Source organism: Mustela lutreola, chromosome 1, assembly GCF_030435805.1.
Source record: "Mustela lutreola isolate mMusLut2 chromosome 1, mMusLut2.pri, whole genome shotgun sequence".
Taxonomy (NCBI): Eukaryota; Metazoa; Chordata; class Mammalia; order Carnivora; family Mustelidae; genus Mustela; species Mustela lutreola.
Window position 1 is genome coordinate 74129424 of NC_081290.1, and position 9352 is coordinate 74138775.

Here is a 9352-nt window from a genome sequence, read left to right on the forward strand (position 1 = left end):
AATGCAGGTACAGTTATCTTCCAGATAAATATTCTGAAACCTTTAGTATGGAGTGGTATACATTAAATACATAAATAATTTCAATAATAGTAATTACTACACAAGAAAAAAAAATACCAATGTCTATGGGCTGTTAAGTAATGGGTAGTTAAGAAAAGCTTCTCTGAATATAACTTTTAATGATGAGGCAGTCTAACACACAATAATAGAGGAGAACAAAGAAAAGAATAAGCCTGTCTTGCTCAAGAGACTTAAAGAAGTTCAGTGCACTGAGACACAATGAATGAGGGGAGAACCATAGGCAATGATGCTGCGAGCATTCCATTGTTGTCGGTGTTATTGGCTATTCTCATGAGTTCATATTTTAATTTTGAAGGAAAATGGTTAGAACATTTCTAATAATACAAATGTTATAGTATTTTCTTTTTAATTCCTACTAAGTGTTCTATGGAGACTGTATCAAGAAAGAGCAGAGCAAGACTGACAAAGGATACCGTGATGTAACATGGGAAAGAAAGACATCGCATGGAGTAAAGTAGCAATGGCTATTCTAATAAGTAATCAGATTAACTGTATGTCTTGGGAAATGGTATAATAAAAATGACAAATGGTTGGGGCTGCAGAGGGAAGGGATAGTCAATACTAAGAAAAAAAATTCAAGTATGAAACGTGTTAAAACTGTGAGAGGACCTTGTATGCTCAGGCTGTTCTCAGGATTAGAGATTACCTGGACTCCAAAAAGAGACAGTCATAGTGATTTAAAGTTTTGCTTTTAATTTAGAAATGTCTGAGTTCAATTCCTAACTCTACCCTTTCTTAGACTTACAACTCCTTATTTATTTGTTCGACACTTGTTAGGCAAACTGATGTCTATTGATGTGTTAGGCATTAGAGAGACAAAGGTGAGCAAGACAGCTATATCCTCTAATCGAGAGGCAGGTAAATGCCATATAAACAAATATAGAGGTAAAATAATTAGAAATTACACATAAGTGCTACACAGGAAACAAGTAGGAATAAAAGAGACTGGCTTTAGATGACATGGTAGCCACAAGAGTCCTCTCAGATGAAGTGATGTCTATGCTGAGATCCCACTGTTGGGAGGAAACAAATTAAACAGAAATTGAGATAATAATGTTTAAGGGGTAGAATGGCATACAAAAAGTCTGGTGACTTGAGTTTCTTCATCTGTTACAGGGGGGTGATGATAATCTTTATAGAAAAATTTTTGAGAATTAAATAAGAGAAAGCCTGTGCAAGGCTAACTATAGCTCTAAAGGCATAGCAAACATTAAATACAGGTTATAAAACTCTTCTAATCGGTAGAATTGCTAAAATAGGAACTAAGTATCGCATTAGTTTTATGTGCAATGGTTTAATTTTAGACAGTGAGCCTAGTTGTGAAGCCTCCATCATTTATACATAAACTATATAATCTCAGGCCAATTGCTTATTAAGGTCATAGATTCTGAAATTCCTCTTCTGAAAAATGGGATCTGTCCTGGGATGTCAGCCTCCTCAGCAGGGAAGACAAGGGCAGAGACAATCTGGAGGGACAGAAGAAAATAATCAGCACAGGGTCATTATCTCAGGTTTATAGACGAGGACACTATGGTAAGAGATTTCATATAATCTAAAGGCAGATTCTGGATCCAAAGTTCGTGATAGATTATATAACTGCCACTCAGTGTCTCTGTATCTTAATATATTACCTTCCCCTTACATAAACTTTGAAGCTGGAAACTATGTAGATGATTCTGTATTCATGTAAGAAACTTAGAAAGTTTTTTTTTTTTTTCATGTTCTAAGATGGAAATGTACAACCTAGGATAGGAGCATGAAGTGTCCTCCCAGTGGACATTTGGCAATATGTGGAAACCTGCTTAGTTGTCAGAACAAGTATAAGGAAAAAAAGAATTGCTATTAACATCCAGAGGGTAGAGGCTAGAGATACTGGTAAACATCCTATAATACTTAGGAAAAGCTCCTGTGATAAAGAATTATCCTGTTCAATATGTCACTGCGCTGAGGTTGAGAAACCCATGGTTAAGATAATAAAGAGATACATATCCTATTGATGATGGAGGAGGTACTGTATAAAACAAGAACAACAACAACTGAAAGGGATAAGATAAAAATATTCAGGAATACACGGAGTGCAGTTCCCTAAACCACAAGGGATAAAAGTTTTTACTTTCTCTGGAAGCTGTAATCTATAAGAATGGCATGAGGGATGGCCTCTATAAATAACTGCTTTTTGATGTAACTTACCCTTGGAAATATGATACTGCTTTTCAGAAGTTGTAATATGGAGGAAGATAATAAGTTTTAAAACCTAAATATTTTGCCAACTCACAGTTATGTATAATTTTTGAAGTCTGCGGTGACAAGTAGATGAAAGATCATGAGGTCTCCTTCAGGAATAAGGGACAAAAATCCAGAAGGCCTCTATTAAATCTTACTGACGTACATGCTCTGATTGGGAATTTGAAAAAAAAAAAAAAAAAACTAATAATTCAGAATCTTATTTCTATCCTGCAGTGGAGTCTCTGTCAGTTTTTTGGCCATCCAATAATTGATAATTCTTCTATATCCTTATATTTTGGCAAGAAATCTTTTGGTGGGATCTATCTATTACAAACCTCATGGGCAAGGAAGATGACAGTGGGATGGGTGACAAGAGTTCGTTGGCACCACTAAAACTGTGACTCATAACCATATGCTCAGGTGTCTCAGAGAAAGTAGAAAGAGCCTCAGTTACAATGGGCATGAACTAAAGTGAATCTGGGTATGGTAAGAGCAAGAGCTCTGGATTCAGATGCAAATACAGCAAGTGACTTAATAGAACTCCACCTCATTCCCTTGAACACTAAAAGGGAAATGAACAATAGTACTTACTTTGTAAAGTTTGGATAAGGAACAAGTTATGTAATACATGTAAAGTTACTAGATGAAGGGTAAACATATTTTTCTAAGTGTTATCTTTATATAGGAATGAATGTTGAGCTAATGAAAAACGGGTATATTGTGATTTATTCCATTGTAAGATCACATACTCAAAACATGTCTTTTCATACAGATTCAAATTAAATTCAAATAAAAGCTATTGAATATGTTATTTAAAAAATAGCTGAACAGAGGAGCGCCTGGGTGGCTCAGTCTATTAAGCGTCTGCCTTTGGCTCAGGTCATGATGATCTCAGGGTCCTGGGATCTAGCTCTGCATCAGGCTCCTTGCTCAGAAGGGGGTCTACTTCTCTTTCTTCCCTCTGTCCCTGCCACCCCCACTCCCACTCGCCCCTCCACTCTCAAATAAATAAAATATTTAAAAAGAAAAAAGAATAGCTAAACAGAACCTGCTGAGATTTGGCAATATATTTATTAACAATGTAACTAGAAAATATTTTCCAAAACACGGAGCAAAAAAAGAACACCATTAAAGAATGCTTGTTCTGCAACTGATAATAAAGGTTACTTCCAGGATCAAAGGTAGTGTAGTCTCAACTAATTTGAAATGCATGTTCCTTAAAGAAAATGATGCAACAGACAAACCTGAAAAATGGCACACTTTAATATGGGATCTTCCTTTGTAGATAATACTTATACACATTGTGAAGAGTTTTTCTTCCTTTAAATAAAGGATATGAATTTGCCTAAGTAATTATAATGTTTCATGAGATGCTTTTTTGGAAAGGAATAGGACCTTCTTCACTTAAAGTTGGGATATGTTATCCTTTGGACTGGGGAGGAGAGAATTGTAGGAGAATTATTTCCTGGAGCTCAAGCCAAGAAACACATGAGATGGAGAAAATCAGGCTCTCATATCTATTTGTGAATTGGGGAGAAATCTCATGCTATTCCCAGTTGATTTGGGGGAAATGGATATTTAGCTGTTCAAATGCTGATAGTTCTCTGTCTCACTCTTCATAGTTAGGGAGGGACGTAGCAAGTTTGTGAACATCTCACATCAGATTGAGAGGCCTGTATCAGGCACATCCTTTTTATGACATGTTTGGAGAAAGAGAGAGAACTCATTATTTTTCTTTTGAAAGGAACAACACTCCTTGGATCCATCAGTGCAATGGCTCTTTGGTCTTGGTTTAGCCATTGGTCATTAGAGAATAAGGTCTTATCTAAAAACTCAGAGACAAGAAAAGTGGCTAGCTGCAGGAACAATAGATTAGCAGGAAAATGCAGACAATTAAAAGTTCTGAAGGGAAGATTGGGTCCGCAAGGGCAGGTGTTGTGCGTAGCTGTTTCTCTGGAGTAAGAGCATGGGATCACACAACCAGACCACTGGATACCATACGAGGCTATGCATTTTATTTTAGGGGCTACCTACAGCTTGGACTCATATCGAGGATTAGTGTAAAAGTTCTAACAATAGCACAGTAATGAAACGAGCACCAATATAATGGAAGTTATTTTTCTTTTGGTTTCCTCTGAAATGGAAGGAAAATAGGAATGAGCAGTCACTCCGTGATGAATATAGAACATCACAAAATCACTTCCCATCTGCTAGCTAAACAGACAAATAACCATCAATCTTTTAAATGATAAAAACAAGAAAATGTAGTACATACATCAAGAAAACTCTTTGACATCTCCTACCAGAAACCTAAGAAGAGGTATTTGTTTAATTTTTAATGTGCTGGGGGTTTTGTTTTTGTAGTGAGATTAATGCTAAATTAACGTTTTAAAAAATAATAAAAAATATTATAGAATAATAGAGAACTTTGAGGTTTTTCTAATGGTACTCTCTAGGAAAGTTGATTTTTAAATGAGAAAAGTGTTTTAAGTTCATGGTTATACTGTCAATTATAAAGAATATTACTATCTATTTTTTAAATAAAATACATGAAAAGTTTTACATTAGTCTTTTCCTTATGCATGGTATTTTCTAAAGGCAGATTTATTGAAATTTAATTGATACTACTTTTGCCTTTTTATGTGCATAGTTCTATTAATTTTAACAAGCTTATGCAGTTGTGTTTTATTAACATTTTAATACTGGTTTCTAGTGTCTTTGGGGGAGAAAATTGTCAATAAAAGATGAGGTCCTATATTCCCAGCTTTTAAAAACTGACTGAAGCTTACTCAAAAATGCTTAAGAGAATTTCAAAATTGAACCTTTAAGAGACTGAATATACATACGCAGTCTTCTCTTAGAGCTGGGGAAAGAAAAATGCATATATGTATATTGACAATAAAACATACATGTTAGTGGCACTACAGCATAATACTTAGAAAATGGTCACTATTATTTATTATTACATTTGACTTTAAAGTTCTACTCATTTTTTAAACCCTTGATACCACAGGTATATATTATTAAACACTTTTACATATCAGTGATTTAGTGTCTTAACTGAATACATGTTGTCCTCTAAGAAAATTGTATCTTGTTGTAAGTAACTATTGGTAAATTAGCTTCCCAATATACTTTAAGTTGATGTGTTAAATATTCAGTGCATGTACATATAGCTTAAAATAAAATATAAATGTCTTTCATAGCTTAATGGTTTTAAGAAAAGGACACATCCTTTATTAAGATCCATAAATGATAAAATTGATAAATTTTTCAAATGTTTTAGGATGGTTGCACAAGAAAATAATAATGATAATGATATGATGCCAGAATAATGTTATCTATTATGGCAAACTAATAACCTCCAGGGTGCTCAACTTCCATGAAATTCATTTCATATCTCATCTATTATGGAGGATCTGTGAAAAATAGTTTACGATTCCCCTTTCGAGGTATTTGGCAATGCAGGCCTGGCTTATGAAAGCAAAGAGATTAGATATTGTCATTTTCAAAGGGTAAAATCTGTGAAAGCTGTTTTCTAATTCAAGAAGTGTCTGAGTGATAAAAATCCCTTTATGCAAATAACATGGGAGGAACAAAACCCAGTCGTTTTTCTCAGCTTCCAAAATAGATAAATTCTTTTGTTTTAAGCAGTACACTTCTCAGGGGTTGGGGGCTATTTCTATATACACACTATCAAGGATATATGCTCACCTAGGTGATGTTTACCTCCTGACAGCATCCACCCTGGGAGTTGTAGAGCCCTTTTCAGAGAAGGGTTTTAATCCTTCCACATCTAGGCAGTACCATCAGAATTTTAAGTCCACGTTGTACTCAGAGTTCTAGTTGGTGATGATGGGATTCACATGGAATACAGAGTTGTTCGCATTTTATCATCTTACTTTCATATTCTCACTGAGTTCCCGTTGCCTACAATCAGAACCTATCAATGGCTCAAGGCCTCCTGTGAAATCCTGAAACTGTGCAAAATGTCCCATGAATGGGTACATGTACTTGAGAAGTAAAAGCTTTCAGTGGATCTGCAAGGGAGTTTATAACCAACCTAAAGCAAATGTCTTTTAACTGGACCTTCAGGTTTTCAGACCTTCCATATTTTCTCTTTGACCTGAATAGCCAGTTTTATCCTCCACAAAAGGCACCTTCCCTGGAAATTGTCTCCCCTTTTAATACTCCTGGGGTCTGCTGATTCCCTTCTGCTCCATCTCCAACTATACATATTCTGCACAATCCTCCTGGCCCAATTTATATGCAACCTGATCCATTAGTCTGTGACAGGAAAAAAAATAAACCTCTATGTTCCTACAGCCTCATTTCCCAGCTACGGCTCAATTGAGCACTCCTGGTTTGGGTTTCTCTTTTACGCACATCTCCTCTCCCTTTGTTTTATAGTGAATGCTTATGGCGACTTGTTTATTTTATATCTTCAAAAGTCTGGTCCTGAGCCTTGAACACATATTGAGAGAAATCAAGTTGTGTTCCCAGTCTCTATGCATCCCATGATGAAGTCAGAGGAAGAAAAGGAGTAAAATGACCATTTAACCTGAGCGATCATTGTTTATCCTATTTCTTAATTTTTTCTTCCTGTCTTCATCCCAGAATTACTTTTTTAAAATTTTTTCCCTTCTTCTACTTTCTCCTTTCAGTGATGGTATTAGAGAGCAAATTTTGTTGAATTCCATTACTTTCTGCTATCTTCTGGAATCTTCTATGGAAAACAATTTATTTCATAGGAACTTAACATTTGACAATGTTTTTTATTCCCTGAATTCAAATATATAATTACAAAATTGAACATGTTATACAGGGTTTTGTTGATTGTACTTCAGAATCTCAATAGATGTGAAAATGCAAATAAATAAATAAATACATAAATACATAAATAACAGAGGTTCTCACTCATTTGTTACCTTCCTATCGCCTTCATGGCCACAGAAATGATACACCGATGTATTTACACATGGGCTATCTCCAAATATCTGGGTTTTTCTTTCTCACAGATTTGAAGACTATTCTGCAAAACCTATAAACTCCTACTAAGTCAGCAATGTCCTTCTCCCTCCATGATGCAATGTACATCTCCCAAACCAGCTCTTTCTCAATCTCATCACTTTATGTTGTGGGAGTCCTCATCCTTCACACACTCTTCCATTCTTTCCAACTGCTAGAAGTTGTTTTTTTCTGTCGCCCTCTTTATTCTAGTCCTTTCCCAGCTCACAGGGAAATAGCCTCATATATCTCATTGGATAATCCCTGAACTCTCTTGGCATAACTCATACTGGCTTTTCCCTTAAAATTGTTGATTTTATTACAAATCCCATGACACTAGCTAGAATCATAATTTTCCTGTGTCTCATGTCATTTGAATAGGATGTAATCTCAATATTCTCTTAGATCCTACTGATACTCCCTCACCACTAATCTCCTTTTTCTGAGAAACCTTTTGCTCTTTGAAGCTTACTTCATTTGATTATATTACAAATTATTATATTATTATCTCTCTTCTTTGTTTCTATCTACAAATACTCCAATCACTCTCTATCATTCACTGAAAACTTTGGTATACTGAACTTTGGATTCTTTTGTAACCAAACTCCTTCCACTACCACATAAATTTTTTGTCTCTAAGGAGGTCTTCCAAATGCCAACTTCAAAGTTCTCTGACTTTCCTTAATAACTATTCCACTTTACTAATCAGTCACTTCTAACTCTGATAGTTATAATTCTTAAAACCAGACGACCTACCATAAAATATCAGTAAGATCTCAGCCGTTTCACTAACGCATCACATTTATTAAATGGGAATATGGGTACTTGCTCTTCTCAACTTTTAGTACTTGTGGAACAATCAGAACACATAACATGTGAAAATACTTGTACACCATGAAATTCTCATGAATATAAAGTAATATGTCTTTGACAACTACCCTTTAGTCCAATAGTGACCATTATAGAAGTATATGATTTCAGGTGGGTCCATGGAGGAACTTTGATTTTTATGACAATGATTATGTGATTTATGTGTTGCATGTACAATCTTTTATGTCAAAATTAGAGGTCTACTGAAAATGATGGTTCACTCATATTGAAATGGCACTGCCTGGGAGGATTTGGCAGACTCGAGAATACTGAAAATCAAAATGCTGAATAACAAACCAGCTTGAACAATCCCTCTCTTACCTGAGACAGCAAACACAGCTTTTTGTTGGAAAAATATAGCCATATCTCAAAAGTCATATCTAATTGCCATTTGGCTGATTATCAAATCCAAAATGGTTAGGAGTGAAAAAAATAATAAGAAAAGTAAAGGGGGTGGTTATTTTTTGAATATATATAATTTTTCTTCCCTATGTCTTCAAAAATATGGTAGAAATACATTTATTTAACAAAATAAAATTCTGTATTGTGGTTTGGGCATGGTACTACTTGCTAGAGACAAAATGAGATGCAAAGCCATTCATAATCACAGACGTCCTAAAATTTTGAAGGTAATAGGACAGAGATTAGTCAAATAGTCACAAAACCAAAAATAATCACTATTTTGACAAGAGCTAAAATAGAATGTAAAGCTGTAATAAAGTGATTTGACTTGATCGAAGAGGTCAGAAAAGACTTTAGGCTCTGACTAAAATATAAAGAATAAACCAACATTAACTAGCTATCAAGAAGAGGAAAAATTATCTGGGTCATGGTAATGATAAGTAAAGGCCCTGTGATGAGGACTCAGAAAAGAGTACAACGGATTGAGTGATATTTAGTGTCCTTCAGAAGATAGTGAGGGGAAGTATGATAAGAGAAGCTAGAAGGGTAACTAAAGTGTGGAAATATACAAGGTCTTATAAAAGTCCATAATGAAGGGCTATTGATTTAATCATTATCTTACTTTTATTTTAAAATTATGGATTCTCTTCATTGGATACACTTTTTTATCTGGCAAATGATTAGGTTTTCCATTTGTTTTCTTTACCACTCTTTAGACTAATATAAGTTTTATTTCTTAAAATTTTTAAGTGAAAATATTCAGTCA